We start from the raw sequence: 18,553 nt of genomic DNA on the forward strand, positions 1-18,553 counted from the left end.
TTCTTCCTTGATATTGAAAGCAACCAAATTTATTGGAACGCGTTTTTTTTCGCAAAAAGAGCCTGGTAACTTTAACTGAAACTGAGTCAAACAAAGATTCTTTTCTCCGGACAATGTGGTGGGGCAACCTTCAACAATTTTTGTCCAGTGTGTTCCTGTACCTAAGTACCTCAAATCAATAATTTTTCTAAACTATATAAAGCACACTGTCGTTGGTACTAAGAGGAAAAATTTGTATTTGGCCCTAATAAAATATACAAGGAGAGAAAGCTTGATTAGACTAAGGGATACGGGAGAATATGTCCCGGGATCCTCGCAGGACCCCTCTACGCTATGCGTCCATGAGTTCATGTGGTTCTATGACGCGGGTGGCCCGATTAGTGAAGATGTTCTGCTAGACTGGCTGGAATGTTTTATTTGAGTATGACATAACTCGTAACAAAAGTGTAAACCAAATATAAAGTACGATATAATAACATTTTACTTGAAATTTGATCTCAATCAGGTGCTGCCGTCGAGTGTAATGGCGGTGACTAGGTATGTTGTTCTTAGTATCTGTGGTAATTCTTTAAACGTGCTCCAGTTCTCTTTCATCTTGTTCTCCTCATCTTAAGGCTCACACCCAACGCAGGGCATTAACCGAGTAGCAGGCAAATTTTCGAATCGTTTGCTTTATATTACGCATATATGCTATAATTACTTAGTGTAACGATGTTAAGTACAAATTACTAGTATTTAAATGATAAAAGATAGCGAATTCAGCTAGACATTTTTAGACTGATCAATTTTTCAGACGCGAAGAAAACATTCCTGTGAGTATATAGCCCAAAGCAGAAAAAATTGCGCTAAAAAAGAAAGGACGCCACAATCAAGAAACACTTTAAGAAAATCGAGCGCAGACTACCAACAATTTTTATTGACTTAAGCGCATCGGTTGAAGAGGGATACCGAACATAGCTGCGGAGACGCTCCGAAGAACATCACGTGCTAACACACCTTATTTATGAAACAGAACACGTCTACGTCGTAGAGCGATACCAAGGCCTCACTCATAAGAGGCGCCAAAAGAAGGAATAACCGATTCTGATGCTTCCAGGCTCTGACTTCAAAGAGGTGGCCATGCGATTCTTTTTCTCAATGATGTGAACTGGTGACAGGATAGAAATAAATGATTCATGATTTCCTCCTCATTACAGAAGAGCCACAGGGAAAAAAGCTCTAAAGTTGCTTTATGCAGATTAAAAGTGAGGAAGGTAACGCGGCAACGAAATTTGGTAATGAACATTTCTCTTATTCTCAATTTTGATTAATAACTGCGCCAGGAAAATAAAAGGTGTTTATATTGGCGCAGCTGTTCATACAGAGTCCGATAAGCTTATTCCGAATCGTAGTGAGCGGAATCTTGCAATAGTGATGTATGCTGTTAGCGAGAAAACCCAAATAATCTGCGCCAGAAAGACCCCCTGTGCTAAAGTCAGCTCTTCCATTTAACAACGGAGCATTGTGGCCTGGTTACCAAATTAATTGTATACATTGAAGTTGAGCGGGAAATAGTACTTTAGAGAGCTTCAGTACAGGCGTTTCAGCAGACTCAGCAAGAGAAGAGCATGCACACTCATGAATCAATGATATTTGGAACTACTGTATTTAAGTAGTTAACTTTCGTAGAGCAAAGAGTGTGGTCATGAGTTCGGCTGCATAAATAGAAATAAAATCATGCAGTCATAATGAGAAAGACCACTAAAGTTCCGGGTAAAATATTCCTGTGCCAAATTTTTCCTCATATTGCGATGTTCCCGTTTAATAAACGCAGTCATTGGCAGAGCATTTAGATGCCCTTCTAACCGACTATTTAAAATGCCGTGAGGTGATAACTACGCATACTTCGGACAAATATGATGGTAGATAATGTCCATGGAGCTAATATGCGTAGTCAAAGGAAGCACATCGTGAATTCATGTATTTAGCGAGTTGAGTGATGCTTCATCTTCCTCTGTGCTGAAAAGAAGCGCCACTCATTGTTCCTCGGAAAGAGGTGGCGAGACGAGGTCGGTGGGGGGCAGGTCCTCCGGACAAGCCCGAGGATGTGGTTGAGCGAGGCAACGCCTCCACATAATCAGCAGCGGGAATCGATAACGCTTATGTGGATAAAGGCGTACATAAGGGTGCATGGAAAGGTGTGTGTCAGCAGCCAGGCAATCTGCGACCTCTAGGGAACACTGTCGTTAGGGAGTGAGTAGGCGTACCATTCAGGGCGATAATGTTGGGCGATGTCATAGTAGATGACCAGGAGATCCGGCGCCATGGCGTCCGACTCAGAGCAGCCCACCGCTCGGTTGACGAACCCTCGAGCGTGTTGGTGAGCCGAATCGTTTTCTGAGTGACCAGAGTCGGCGGGGACCCAGACTATTCAATGTGGCGTGGTTTGTCCCGCTGCAAGAGCGGGCGAAGAAGCCACAGTGTGGTAGCAAAACATGGCCTCGGGTGAAGTTGGAGATGACGGGCTTATAATCGCTAAGTACTACGCTGGCTTTGGTGGAGATGGCAGCCACAGCAATGGCCGCCTCCGTCGCCTCGACGGAGTAAGTTGTGCATATGGTGGCGGCTATGACCGTCGTCTTCCCATGTGGTGATGAAGAGGTCCAGACGGAGACGATGGCAAAAGCCCCGCCGGATGTGGTGTAACAAGCCACGTTAGCGCAAAGGACGGCTTTGTTGTTGTAGTATTTGTTACGAAGCCTGGCCACGCGGGCTTGGCGGGGAGCCTCATAGTGGCCTACAAGCATGTTCTTTGGTAGTGGCTTGACGCGGAAGACTGCCAGAAGGGCGTGCGGCAGTGAGACGGGTTCTGGTGGATGAGAAGAGGTGTGGCCGACGAAAGAGAGGAGCCAATGACTAGTATATATAGGTGAACAGCAAAGTCATTGCACTTGAGCAGTATAGGTGGGCTTCAATCAACTCGTCGATGGCGTTGCATACCCCTTGTCGAAGAAGGCGTTTTGTTGATGCGTTGGGGGAGGAATCCAAAGTCTTATAAACTCAACTAATGGGCACGTAAATTTCGTCGCGTTCGGATTTGAGCAGTTTAGTGAAACGTAGGTGAGACGGGTAATGACGAAATCGTCAATTAGGCGGAGTAGATTGCGTTCGCGCATACCCTCGTGCCACGCTCGAAGACGAGCTTCCATGCGCGTACTCTTCTGAACGGAACGCGAGAGCAGGTCAGTAGTGCGAATGCTGCAATGGTTGGACTGAAAGATTAGCTCCAGCACGCGGAAATGCGAAACGATGAGAACGGCGGTGGAGCTGGTCTGCATGGCAATCAAGTATTCTACTACAGAGCCATGTCAGCTCTCGGAACTATACCTTTATAATAGACCCTAATGTCCGTGAAACGCCAGCTGTCATTGCAGTGGTGGCTTTCCAACTTTATAAAAATTACATATGTGCTCCTACATTACATATGTGTGTGTACATATCTGTTCCTACGATACAGTCGGCCCGTCTGGTTAACATCTATTGTAATGAGGTGTCATCCGCCCAAGTTTATTTGTGTAGCAGTGCCCAGGGCTACGAACCTCGCGAGCAGGAGCGCTTTATATCAGCTTACTCCTTCTTGTGCTGCTAATATCCTTGCTGCTGTTGGAATCATTACGCAACTGTAAACAACAGAATGCAGGTCAAAGGGTGAGTGGCAGCACCGTATCGTCTTAGGAAAGCGTAAAAATGGCGGCGTTTGTGTGAATAGCGTCGCATTGTCAGAATAGCGTGATAAACGCTACTGTTCTTAGAACTATTTATGTAGGCCTTTTCTAGCATAGAGAGGCCCGCCACAGAATAACGTCGTGTTGATAATGTGCCGCAAATACGCGCAATACTTGCTTTTTGATTGACAATGCGCACAAGTATGAGCGCAAAAAAAACAGCTTAGGATTGGTAAGCGTTCCGAAAGCGGTTGAATTTTGGCCTAGTAGCTTGAATAGTTTCGGTTCACAGACAGATAAATCGAAAGACAGACAGACCAACATTTTTGCATGGAAGTATATATTGCGAGTGGTTTTGGGAGTGTATGGCACATATTGAAGGCTCTCCGAACACCTGAGGTCTGCAAAAACCCAACTACACCATTGTGCATCACGACTGGACGGTCTTCGAAAATTCTTGCGGAAGACTTTGCCAATATTTTCACCTGTCCTACGTCAAAAGACAACGCCAGCCATCGTTCCGTAACAATTTCTTGTGGACCTCCGTGTGAGATGGATGAGGCAGAATTTACCCTTGTTGCGAAGGACGGACCGATCCCGCCGAAGCCACCACTGTCGCGAAAGACGGCGACGCCAACACGGTCCCGAAGGCGCCACTGCTTTCAACTCCGCCGGGAAGGTCACCAGCCGTTTGGTAGCGTATGTTTCTCAGCTCGCGACTGCTTCTGTGCAGAGCTGATAAGACGAGCGGACGAGACGACGGTGAGTTAAACAAGGTTTATGTACAGCATATATACAGAGGCGTTACAATTTCGGCACTGGGGCCGATAGAGACTCGAAGAGCCGAGCTCTCCTCTCTAACACATAGGTCAGCTTTTCGCCTAAGACCGCCGACTCACACACATGTCGGCTCTCCGACATGAGACTCCTCTCTCATAGGACCGCCGATCGCGACGCGCCGCAGGGCTTCTTTTATTTGCACCGGGTTCAACCAAAATGTCCAATCAGCAGCGCCGCTGGTCGTCAGGGCAGATTCCTCCAATGGGGTCGCCGCTGGGCCACGTCAGACCCCCAGACACGAGGACGCCGGCTCGCTGTCACGTGCGCTGCTGACTCAATGCACGTGGGCCAGAGAGGCGCCGCGCGTGTTCACGCCGTTGGGTTGTTCGCGTCAGGTGGACTGCGGGCTGGCCTTGACCCAGATTGCCTTTTTCAGAGGCATGGACGTTTGACGAGGACTCGCTGGCATAACAGCACCCCCGCCGCCAGACAATGCACCGGAAAGACGAGCTGCTTCCACGGGGCTCGGATGTCAGGTGCGCTCGTTCGCCAGGTCCCTCCAAGTTCGCCTCCAGGGCCATGGGGAGAATACAGCTCCAGACTGTTCCGGAAACACATCCCATTTTTGACGATGGATCCCAGCTCCACTGGCTTGTCGCCACAACTTGCTGGCCAACTTCACTCGGCTCTTCTGACCATCTTCGGTTTCAGCACTTGTCGATGGTTCTGCAACTTGCTAAGAACGGTTCGACAACAGACAACACACGACACAAGCAAGTGCCCTCGGTCACCCGACAGAACACCAGACAAAGTATAGTACAACATATACCTATCTACGTGTCTATCGGAATTTTGTTCCCGTGGGGACACATGTGGGACACAAGACCCTTAAAATGACAACTCAATTTTTTTTCCCGCGTACAACAACGTAACGGATTAGAATACCACATAAAGTTGGCCCCTTGAGATCACTCTTAACGAGAGCGCTCAGCCCAGGTCGTGATGAGGTCAAAATTTTGCCCCGAATCGCCAGCGAGACACCGAAAGGTTGAGAAGGTACTAGCTAGAACGCACTGCTCAATGCACCTGCATTAGCGTTTAGCTTTCCCCTTTTTTTTTTTGATAGCGAACGTCAAAGTTGCGCTGTGGAGCAACATGCTCCACCTCAGTAACCGGCCACTTTTAGGCGACGATACCTATGCGGCACCAAGAGCGGCTCACACTTTCGACGTTGCACAGGGGAACAACGATACGGCTTGCTACGGATTGACTCCTCACCGCTTAGCTCGATATCGTGTTCGATCACCCTCGTGTTTCCGGGGCGGTCCGAAAACACGTCTTCAAACTCGGAACCAATCTTTCTCAGGTCCTCTTTCTCAGGTCCTCCTTCACTTAAGCTAGGCTCTAGGTTTATCTGCTCCCGGATTACTTTCGATCCCCCTTCAATTACCTCACTAGAACTCAAAATTTCTGCTTCCTGTTCCTTTGAAGCATTCAACAACAGATTTACGACCGCTTGATGTTGAACGTATGGTTTCATCAAGTTGTAAATTTTGTCCGGCCGCCTTCCTAATTTCACTTCATAATTTGTATCGCAAGGCTTCGATAATACTTTGGCGGGCCCTTCCCAATCAACCTCAAGCTTGTTCTTTTTGAACGGCTGCAGCAGCATTACCTGACTCCCTACTTCAAAAGCACGCTTCTTCACCGATTCTTCGTAGTGCTCCTTCGACAGCACTTTTGCCGCGTTTTTCTGGCTTTCCACTAGCGCTTCAATTTGGCTTTCCACTAGCGCTTCAATCGAGAGATCCTCACGCTGCTCTCGAATGAGCGTCTCTCGATCGACTCTCGGCAGCTCGCTCAAACTTTCCGCTACAGGCGAGAGCGTTGCAACCCCCTCGCTCTGACTCAATGGCGCCATGTCGTCTCCCTTTTCTACGGAAACCGCGCCGGTCGGTTCGGCGACGGGCCGCTCGCGTGACTGCTCACATGACTCATGCGGAAACTTTCCTTTCTTGGGTTCCGTCGACCCACCGACAAGGTCACTTGAGAGTTCACCGCATTGTACCAGATCAAGCTGCCGCGATAGCTTCCGCGCTTGCGATCGCGTGAGAGCCATGCACGCTAAGTTGGGGAAGAACGATTTGCCCTGCTCTTTGAGAAGCTGCTCTGAGTTGTTGGAGAAAAGATAAGGAAAACGATCATTTAGCGCGGCAGACACAGCCGCTTCGGTGCGAAGCTCACCGAACGGGCCTTTAATGACAACCGTGGCGATTGGTAAGGGAACACTCTGCTCCTCGGCGACCTGCCTGATCCACGCGCATTCTCCTGTGAAGTCATCCGGAGACACCAATGAAGAATGGACAACGTCCATGGTTGCCGCTGAGTCTCTAAGTGCTCGGCACGTTTTCTCATTCACCCTAATTTCTTGGAGATACGGCTCCAACAACCGAATGTTTTTTTCTGATTCTCGGATCGTTGCGAAAGCAAACTTTTCCTGACAGTTTCTCGCGATGTGCCCTTCCTTTTTGCAGTTGTAGCAGATTAGCGGCTTCCGTTTGTTTTCCGATTCTAATGCCTGTGTGGTAGAAACCTCACTCGATTTCTCCGCTTCTGTTTGCCCTTCCCCTACACTGTCCTTTGTAAGGCACGGGTCCTTCTTGAAATTACGGTGCGGAGCGGGTTTCCGTTGATCAGGTTTCTTTGAAAAGCCCCCTTTTCTCTCATCCTTTTCAACGCGCACTGCCCTGCTGTGCAACTTTCGGCGAATATAATACTCCTCAGCTAACTCTGCTGCCTTGTTTAGCTGTACTTCACCAAGTCTGTCCTGCAGCCAAAGCCTGACATTATCGTCGATGCAGCGGTAGAATTGCTCCAATGCAACGCATTCCACCACTTTATCGCGGTCGTCATAAACCCCTTCGCCCTTGAGCCATTCAATTAAATCGGCTTTAAGACAAAACGCGAAGTCAACATGTGACTCATTCCCCTTTTTAGCATACCGGAACCTTTGCCTGAAAGCCTCGGGTGACAACTTATAACGTCTCAAGAGCACTTCCTTAACCTCGTCATAGCTCTCAAACGCTTCCCTCGACAAGCAAGTTATCGCGTCGGACACTTCGCCGGGAAGAAGAGCTAACAGGTTCTGCGCCCAAAGAGACCGCTCCAAAGCGTTTCGCTCACAGACGTGTTCAAACTTGACGAGATACTTCGCCATGTCCTCGCCTACTACGAACGGTGGCAGTTGGTCCCGAATTCTAAAACCGCTGACCTGAATCGTCGGAGAAGCTACGCTAGGCGCCTGCGAACACTGTAGGATTGCCAATTCTATTCGTTTCAACTCAAGGCGCTTCTGTCTCTCGGCCTCCTCGCGCTCGCGAGCTTCTCGCCTTTCAGCCTCCTCGCGGCGTGCTTTGATATCCGCCCAGGCCTCATCGACTTCCTCCGCCGACACTCCCTCATCCTTCATGATCTCAAGGATCGCTTGCTTTCGTTTCGCACGGCCCAAAGTAATGCCGAGTTCCTCACAAATTTCGATGAGTTCCTTCACTTTAAGGTTCTCCATCGTTCACACTAGCCTCTTGCTGTTTGCCCCTGTTAAGAATCTACTTGCCGTACCCACTATAAGCCTACTAGCAAGACGCGCAAGCAATTTTTCACACTCCCGTGTTTACCCCCTCTGCATTAACTTTGGTTTCAAAGCGCTTCGACTTGGCTTGAAACGATCAAAGCTCACTCGGATGCTTCACACAGCCCTTCTCTAAACTACTACAACCTGAGCTAGACTAGTCTGGTGAACTGAGGGGAAAACATCAGGCACTCACCGCATCGATGTCGCTGACGCCGGCCGATCCCGCAGCTGCCAACCACTGTTGCGAAGCGGGCCGATCCCACCGCTGCCACCACTGTTGCGAAGGACGGACCGATCCCGCTGAAGCCACCACTGTTGCGAAAGACGGCGACGCCAACACGGTCCCGAAGGCGCCACTGCTTTCAACTCCGCCGGGAAGGTCACCAGCCGTTTGGTAGCGTATGTTTCTCAGCTCGCGACTGCTTCTGTGCAGAGCTGATAAGACGAGCGGACGAGACGACGGTGAGTTAAACAAGGTTTATGTACAGCATATATACAGAGGCGTTACAATTTCGGCACTGGGGCCGATAGAGACTCGAAGAGCCGAGCTCTCCTCTCTAACACATAGGTCAGCTTTTCGCCTAAGACCGCCGACTCACACACATGTCGGCTCTCCGACATGAGACTCCTCTCTCATAGGACCGCCGATCGCGACGCGCCGCAGGGCTTCTTTTATTTGCACCGGGTTCAACCAAAATGTCCAATCAGCAGCGCCGCTGGTCGTCAGGGCAGATTCCTCCAATGGGGTCGCCGCTGGGCCACGTCAGACCCCCAGACACGAGGACGCCGGCTCGCTGTCACGTGCGCTGCTGACTCAATGCACGTGGGCCAGAGAGGCGCCGCGCGTGTTCACGCCGTTGGGTTGTTCGCAACCCAACGGCGTGAACACCTCTTTCAGAGGCACGGACGTTTGCCGAGGACTCGCTGGCATAACACCCTGGCCGAGCTGCGTCATGCACTTGGCCTCTGTTACCGTCGCTCTGCCCCAGGTGGAGATGGTGTTACGTACCAAGCCTTGTGAAACATCGATGAGGTCTTTCATCCAATTATCCTGGACGAATACAACAAAGTGTGACAAACGAGTCTGATTCCTTCTAAATGGAAATCGTCTGTGGAGAAGCCACTTTTAAAACCTGGTCGCCCTGCACAACTCCTGAAGTCATACCGGCCAATATCACTAATTTCTAATATTATGAAGCTGATGGAACATATGGCGCTGTTTTGTCTGGACGCCAGATAACAGGAGCTCACTTTCTTCCCTGATGTCATGAGCGGATTTTGTCTCCACCGTTCATTTCTCGACAGCATAGCAGATCTTCTATCATCGCTTGAATCAGCTCGAACCAACAGACATTCATTGACTTATATGTGGGGTTTAACGTCCCAAAACCACCATTTGATTATGAGAGACGCCGTAGTGGAGGGCTCCGGAAATTTCGACCACCTGGGGTTCTTTGCCGTGCACCCAAATCTGAGCACACGGGCCTACAACATTTCCGCCTCCATCGGAAATGCAGCCGCCGCAGCCGGGATTTGAACCCGCGACCTGCGGGTCAGCAGCCGAGTACCTTAACCACTAGACCACCGCGGCGGCGCAACAGACATTCAGCGTATGTTTTTTTTCTCGACATACAGCGAGCGTTTGACTCGGTGCCACATAAGGCGATTATTTGTGCATTGATGAATGGAGGAATTTCAGGTCGTCTGTTACACTTTCTCCGTGATTTTCTATCTGAGCGCAGAATGAATGTGCGCATTAGAGAGATACAGAGTCAATCTCACGCTGTTAAATGTGGCGTCCCACAAGGCTGCGTCTTGTCACCGCTTCTATTTAACAGCATACTTGCTGGACTTCCAGGCCGATTACCACAAGATTATGACTTTACTATAGGCATAGCGATTTATGCTGATGACATCGCACTCTGGGTCAGTGGTCCGTCACACCTTGGCCCACATCTTCGCGGTATACTGCAGCGAGCTGTGAATGCAACTTCAAAATACTTGGTGGAAGTTGGCCTGCAGGTTTCACCTGCGAAGTCAGCTGCGATCGCGTATCATCCAAGGCAACGCGCTCATCGAAGCCTTAGCAGGCTTTACCTCGGAGACACACTGATACAGTGGGTACACCAACATCGCTACCTGGGTGTAAACATGGATGATCGTCTTTCTTGGCGCCCTGCTGTTAAAACTGTGAGGCGAAAATCGCTGGCCCTGTTCAAGTATGTAGCCGCCTTGACTGCTAGGTGTGATGGTATTGATCACAAGACGGCACTACAGGTTTACCAATCAGCTGTACTCTCTTGAGTGATGTATGCTTTGCCAGTCTTGAATGTACCGCCTGCTTTAATGTCTCAGCTGGAACGGGATCATCATGTTGCCCTCCGAGTACCGGTTGGCTTACCTCGTGAAGCACGATCCATCCCTCTACTGACTGAAGCACACCAGTTGCCGCTAAGGCTGCAAGCGGACCAGAGAACGCTACATCATATTGAGCGTCTGAACCAAGCCCCACATGACAAGACACTCTTTAACAGGCTGTTACAGCACCCACTTTCTCGGATGGGTAAAATGGCAGCTTTGTTCAATGAGATTACTGGCGATTCCGGCGAAACTATTCAGTTGCCAACATCGATAGAGCACAGGCCATGTACCTTCCCTACCCATCTATCAATTTCAGGAATACGCCAAAAGTGTGACCTACCTGTTTCGGAACTGTACCAATTGGCCAATTCACACCTATTTGAAAACTTCGAAGACTATGCAAAAGTATTTACAGACGCTTCTTTACGCAGCGATGGCCTGAGCGCTTCTGCAGCTTTCTGCTACCCTTCAACCGATATCAGGTGGTTATTTAAAATACAGCACACCTCATCGTCGGTGACAGCCGAGCTAGCAGCAATTGATGTCGCCCTTAAGTACGTACAAGAAGGGTTACCAGCATCGAAGGTTGTCATCCTCACTGACCCTCGTGGTGCCCTTAGCAGACTCATCAGCATAGAGACCGACTGCCCAATTCTGAGCAGCATCATGGAATCCATTAACAACATTTTGTCACGTGGGGTATGCCTAGCTGCACAGTGGGTACCTTCGCACGTCGGTATTGCGGGCAAAGAAGAAGCGGATCACCTTGCATCATCATCCAACCATGGTGGTTGTGACTGTCCGGGAATTCTATGTACGATGGACAACGCTCGTCTGCTTATACGCTCACAACTCCTAAAGCAGCACCCAGACTAGCGTGTGGCGAATGGATCGTTCCCTCCCCGTGTTCGTGGCCGTGGCTTGCCTCGTAGTTCCGGAGCGCTGCTGTGCTCTGTGCTGGTGCGTAAACGATTTCACCGTCAAGGGCGTGTGGACAGCCCGTTGTGCGCAGCTTCTGGCTCCTGCGAAACACTTGAGCATGTCGTAGTGCACTGTCCCACGTTTGCTACGCAGCGGTCTCTGTTGATTAAGGAATATAAATTCTTGGGACTCAAGTTTGCGACTCTAGGACTACCCCTTTCCGCGTGGTAGTGCTTCCCGACGCGACCAGGCCCACCGAGCTCTCCTTACATTTATGAACCAAACGGACCTGGCCACCCATTTATAGACGGTTTCTTTTTTTTCTTTTTTCTTTTTCTATTATTTTTATTTGTGTTTTTTACGCATACTCGTCAATGTCTTCGTCATTTTTTCCCTTCCTCATCTTCTTTCCTTTTTCTCTCCTTTAAACTTTGTTTCCTCTGTTTCTTGGCTCCTCCCGAAAGAGTGGTGAGCAGGCGTTGTGCCCCTCAAGGTGACAGTTGGCAGCTTGCTCTCTCCCTCTTTTCTGTGTCCTTGTGTATCTGTGTATGCAAATCAAACAATAATAATGATAAGAAAGACAACTGTCTTTTATATTTTCGATGTACAGCATGTAAGGCTCCGTCGAGGTTTGTACGTGGTGCTAGAGATGTTTCTGGGCGACTCGTTGCCGTGTAATGGGCTTTCTGAAGAGGTCCTTCATTTTTAAAAACAATAGTCTTGATAACCACATGTTGTGACGCCACATGGCAATGCACACTTGTACCGCGAAATATTATTGAGATATCACATGTTCTATTGTGAACCCTGTATACAAGACGCGTGTATTTTTAAAGCGTGAAGGTAAATTCACTGCGTGTCGAAGGATATTACGTTATATTAAGTGCAGAACACACATGCTTGCACAAAAACGTCCCGGTTTATTGTTTACTTGAAGCTGGATATTTTTATTATTTATTTTATTTTCATCTATCTACATTTTTCTGCCACGTACAAGATCACAATTTTTAGCTCAAAACGAATGACGCCCACGCCGACACCGACACCAATACCAACGCTAACGCCAACGCCTACACCAACGCATCTATTTAACACTATCACGTGAATATTAGCAGGACCATGTACGAAACAAGTTGCTAAATTATAGATGTAAATGAATGTAGACATTCTTGAGCACGTTACCAAATATGATTATACGAAAGTTTTATTGTACATAAACGAAATCATTCGCTTGATTATGAACGCAAGGAAAATGCAACCAGTTGTGGACACTATACCACACAAGACTAAAGGCATCCGTTATTGTTAGCAAAAACGCGGGGGTAGCCTGTCGCTTGATTATGAACACAATAAAAATGTGAGCATTTGTAGATACATTACGAACCATGGCAAACAAGAAGTGTTATTTTTAGCAGCAGTACGTCCGAAATAAGGTACTTGATTGTCAATGCAAAGAATGTGTAGCCATTCAAGGACCCATTCCTAAACATTATTAAACGGAACTGTTGTTATTATAAGCAGCAAATACGATATAAGCCACTTGATTACAAACACACGGATATGTAAGCATTCGCTGGCATACGAGTTATCAATCACTCTCATTCATTGATTTAATTGATATGTGGAGTGTAACGTCCCAAAACCACCATATGATTATGAGAGACGCCGTAGTGGAAGGCTCCGGAAATTTCGACCACCTAGGGTTCTTTAACGTGCACCCAAATCTGAGCACATGGGAATTCTCATGCATTGCGGACCAAACGTTTACAGAGTCATTGTGCAGGGTGTATTGATAATACAGGCTGTCAGCTTGCACTGTCAGTGTGAATTAAAAAGTCCCTGGAGCAGGTTTTGCTCTTGTCTTTACTTTTGCATATAATTCAATGTACTTACTTATTTCATTTCGGTATGGTACACGATCACCTTTGGAAACGCAAACAAACAGAGCGTTCGAAGACATGGTTCTGAGCTGTGAATTATGGCTTCATTTTTTTCTTCAGCTCTTCTTCTATTATTGGATCTTGAGATGCTTAACTGTAGCCTATTTTAGGGAATTGGGGGATTATCTAGGTCTGAATGAAGGTATTTTCCGGGATAAGTAAGCATGTTCGTAAACAGTGAAATGAATTCGCTGAAAGCAGTGAAATTAATATATAATAATGTAGATCGACAATTTATTTTTTTCAAGAGCCATAAGTTCTTCTGTTTTGTATGTAGACAAAATTGTAAGTATCGTAAATATGTTCCCCCTTCCTCATTGACGCAGGTTATCATTGGTATTCACACATGTATCGTTAAGGTACACCTGCCGGCTACGCTGTTTGCTGGATTTAATCATTTCGTGATATTTTTCGTGGCAAATTTTCGGGACATCTTCTAGGCACCGACCAGCCAAAAGCCACTCGTAATACGAAGCGCCTGTAAGAGTAATGAGAGTGTACAGGTTGTGTGAAATAGCTAAAAAAATCTATTGTACGAATATCAATGCAAGCAAGACAAATAACGCTGGACAGGGAGCATGGGGTTACACAAGGGTGTAAACAGTAACTAATACAGTAAAATAATGCCAATACACAGCAGCTGCAGGACACGAATGATTGTTCTGCCTAATTTCCGAGCCGGGAGTTGTTTCTGGATTGGTCGGTAGTTAACTTACTTAAAATAAAGATGCTTCATAGTCCATCAAAGTTTCACAAGCATTAAAGATTGCATCACTGTAAGCTAACTTCACAAAATGAAGGCAGATTCGTACTAGTGGCACTAAGCGTTAAGGAGAGCGAAGCTGGCTGTATTTTATTCTTTTCTTTTATTTATAACCGCGAAGGTAATCTAGCTCGGCTTACAATGTATGTCATGACCCTGGCAAACAAAGACTCCCCGCAAGGTGGTGGGTCCAAACCCTTGTACCTCGGATTCAAAGGTTATTATATTATACCCTAGGCCATTCTTTCTTCTTTCATTATTTGCAGCCTTGAACATATTACGAACACGTTTAAACCGCAAATCTAAAGTATACGCGAAATAAAAATTGAAACTCCGTAACAATATGTACACTACCACACGTAAATAGGTAAATAAATAAATAATAAATAAATAAATAGGTAAAAAACTCTAATGATGAAAAAAAAATTACCTGTCACTCTGTTGAGACAAATTACATTGTAGATATATAATTGCTAATTTTTTGTAAGCTCGTGTGTTCTCAACAGCTTTTTTTCGTTGATTTTTTTTTTACTTGACTTTCAGACAGTCAATATTTCTTCCGGGTTAGTGGTATTCTCCAGGATGATGACAAATGTTGAGACAACTCCGCTCCTCGTACCATCAATGTTTCTTGAAAACAAAGTTATGGGGTCTCGACTGCCCCAGATTACGATATTTATTCTTGCTTTTGGACATTACGCAGTCATTCTGAAGACATCTCGGCTTAACTATTCTCTCTCATCCTTAGAACTGAATTTAATCATGGCGGCCGAGGAACATAGTGAACACTTCTTTTTGAAAACAGTTATTATAGGCGAATTCCAAGGCCAGATTTCTGTGACTGCGGCGGTAGATGACTATTGTTAGGATTGAAAAGTTATTTTCATTTAGATCATAGCTATCTAATGCAATCTATGATAGACTTTTCTTCATCTGCATATGCCGTGTAGTTGCTCTTATAATAAGAGAGAGAGAGAGATAAAGATGCAAGAAAAGGCAGGGAGGTTAACTAGACGCACATCCGGTTTGCTACCCTGCACTGGGGAAGGGATAAAGGGGGGAAAAGAGGTTGCACAGAGATGAGAAGGTACACACAATCACGAGCACACTCGGGGCGCACACACAGTCTACAGGTGGTCGCTCAGGTTTGTTGACTTTAGGTAAAGTAGCAGTGCTTTAGTTGCTTTCTGCGCAACTGAGGCACATGCCCAAGGTCCTAGTATCTTCTGCACACAAAATGGTCCGGGGTCAAGTTGATTCAAAACCATCCGGAGCTGGCATCGCTGTGTGTCGTAGCAAGCGCAGCTGCACAGGATGTGTTCGATGGTCTCTTCAGCTCCGCAGTAGTCGCATGTAGGGGTGTCTGCCATACCAATGCGAAAGGAGTACACCTTTGTAAAGGCAACACCCAACCAAAGGCGGCATAACAGTGTCGCATCGGAGCGGGAAAGTTGTGATGGTAGCTTTAGCTTGAGCGAAGGATCCAGTTCATAAAATTGACACTTTTGGAAGCTGGTAGACGACCAGAACGTGCGTGTGAGATCTCGAGCCAGCAGGTGAAGTTGTCTTGCTGCATCATTCTTTGATAGAGGAATCGGGACTTCACGGGTTCCTCCATGGGCTGAGCGGGCTGCATCATCGGCTAATTGATTTCCGGTAATACTGATATGTCAAGGCAGCCATTTATATATAATATCATGCCCTCGTGCTAGAGCTTCATGATGGCAATGTCTTATTTCTTGTACCAGTTGGTCATGGCTCCTCCTACGCATGGCAGACTGCAAACTCTGAAGCGCTGCCTTCGAATCACAGAATATGACCCATTTTCCAGGACGTTCTTGAACGAGATATTGTAAAGCAGCCCTTATAGCAGCAAGCTCTGATGCCGTAGATGTAGTCATATGCGACAACTTAAACTTGATTGTCATTTCTGCAGCCGGAATTACAGCGGCACCTGATGAGCTGCTGGATGAGATGGACCCATCAGTGTATATCTGCGTTCGGTCTAAGTACAACTCATGTAATAATAGCAGTGTTGCTTGCTTCAATGCTACTGTGGAGTGACTGCTTTTTTTTTTATTCCCGGAATTTCTAGACGTACTTGCGGCTGGTTGAGGCACCACAAAGGGCATGCCGTTCTCGCAGCTGGCGTATATCCTGATGGAATGCTGTTTAGGTGCTTGGCTATGACGTCTGAAAACGTAGCACGTGGTCTTCCGGAAGGTAGAAGGGCCAAGTGGTGGTCGGGGACACGGCTAGCATGTCGAATGTGCGCTCTGAGGCAATCCACAACTCTATATGTCCTGACCGGATGGTCTTTGGCTAGCATGATTGTGGCATAAGTAGAAGCGCGTCGGGGCAGTCCTAGGCAGATACGCAGTGCCTGACCCTGCAAACTCTCCAATGAATGAGTATTGGATTTGCAAGTGTTAGTCAGTACCGGCAAGCTGTAGCGCAATAGACCCAGAAATAGGGCCCTGTACAGCTGTAGCATGGAGGCCACAGAAGTTCCCCATGCTTTCCCGCACATGAATTTCATAATATGCACAATAGATTGCAGTCTCTTCTTCAAGTATGCACAATGTGGGCTCTACGAAAGACTTATGTCGATTATTATTGCCAGCAAACGATGCGTCCGTGCATATTTGACACTCTGTCCACTGATGTAAACAGGGTATGGCGTGATTGGTTTGCGTGTAAACGCCATCAGCGCGCACTTCACAGTTGATATAGTTAGGCCTTGTTTCTGAAGGTAGGCTGTTGTGAGGGTTGCTGCCCGCTGTATTCGTGCACGCACCTGAGGGCGAGTAACTGCAGCACTCCAGAGGCAAATATCATCGGCGTATATGGATAGGCACACCGACTTTGGCAGAACCTTCACCAGACCAATGAGGGCAACATTGAACAATGTGGGGCTTAAAACACCTCCCTGAGGTACTCCGCAGTAGGAGTAATGTTCAGCAGTTGTACCCTCATATGTTTGCACAAAGAAACCCCTGCCACTCATATAATCTTTTATCCATTGAAACATTCGTCCACCAATGCCCATTGCTGCGAGAGAAGTGAGGATGGCATCGTGAGCTACATTATCATATGCACCCTTCACGTCAAGAAAGAGTGCCACTGATATGCGCTTGCGACTTTTTTCTTGTTGAACAAATGTCGATAAGTCAAGGACACAGTCGATGGAGGAGCGGCCCCGATGAAAGCCTGCCATGCAAGAAGGGTATTTGGTGTATCGTTCCAAGTACCACTCGAGACGAAATAGAACCATTCTTTCCATCACTTTTCCGAGGCAGCTTGCTAGGGCAATAGGGCGATACGCTGTCAAGTCCAATGGTGATTTTTCCGATTTAAAAAGTGGTATTAATCGACTTATTTTCCATTCTCGGGGAACACTGCCGCTGAGCCCGGAGTTGTTGAAGCATGTTAAAAGTTCTTTTCTGGCTTTTTGTCCAAGTTGTCCCAACGTACTATAAGTAATACCATCAGGACCTGGCGATGACGTGCTTAGAAGCGACTAACGCACCTTCCAGTTAATCCATGGTGAATGGAATGTCCATTTCTGGTAATCGCGTCTCAGGAACGATCACGGCGTCGATGCTCTCGTTCATAATATTCCCGGCAACTCTCGTGCAAAATTCTTCAGCCACCTCGAGTTCTGTTTTTCTGTGATGGAGTGCCTAAGCTTTAAAAGGGTGCCGTTGTTGCGCAGAGGAGCGAAGACCACGAACTGTTCTCCAGATATATGACAGCGGTTTATGAGGGTCTAGAGATTCGCAAAATGCTTTCCAGCGTTCGCTCTCCAGCTTGTAAATACGTCGTTGAATCTTTTTCTGGAGCCGCCTTGCTTCCCTGAGATCGTAAATTGATCTTGTGCGTCTGTATTGTCGTTCAGCACGCCTTCGTATAGCTCGTAATCTTTTCAGTTCGATGTCAAACTGTGTTATTTTAGACGAAAATGGTAATTTAAATTTGGGCGCTTGCATAGCTTCCACTATGGTATTTTCCAGGCTGCAGGCAAGGCCTTCTTGGCAAGCGTCCTCAACACGCGATGTAAAAATCGACCAGTCAGTGCCAATTACAACACCGGAAGAGAATTTTTTTATGATACCATCAATGGTCACGTAGGTGGGTATGTGATCACTCCCATGAGTCTCAATATCGCAAAACCATTTAACTTTGTGAGAGAAGCACCGTGACACCAATGTCAGGTCAAGGCAACTGCCATACGTGAGACCCCGCAGATATGGGGGGGTACCATCGTTCATGATAGAAAGGTCGTAATCGGAAGCGAATGTAACAATGTTCCGGTTCCTGGCATTCATCCTAGTGCTCCCCCAAAGCATGTGATGGGCATTCAAGTCACCGGTGATGATCCAAGGCCCATCGGTCCTCATTAGGATGTCTTTTAATCTGTCACAGTCAAATCGCGATGACGGAGATATATATC

The sequence above is a fragment of the Rhipicephalus microplus genome, chromosome 6 (assembly GCF_043290135.1).
Source record: "Rhipicephalus microplus isolate Deutch F79 chromosome 6, USDA_Rmic, whole genome shotgun sequence".
Taxonomy (NCBI): Eukaryota; Metazoa; Arthropoda; class Arachnida; order Ixodida; family Ixodidae; genus Rhipicephalus; species Rhipicephalus microplus.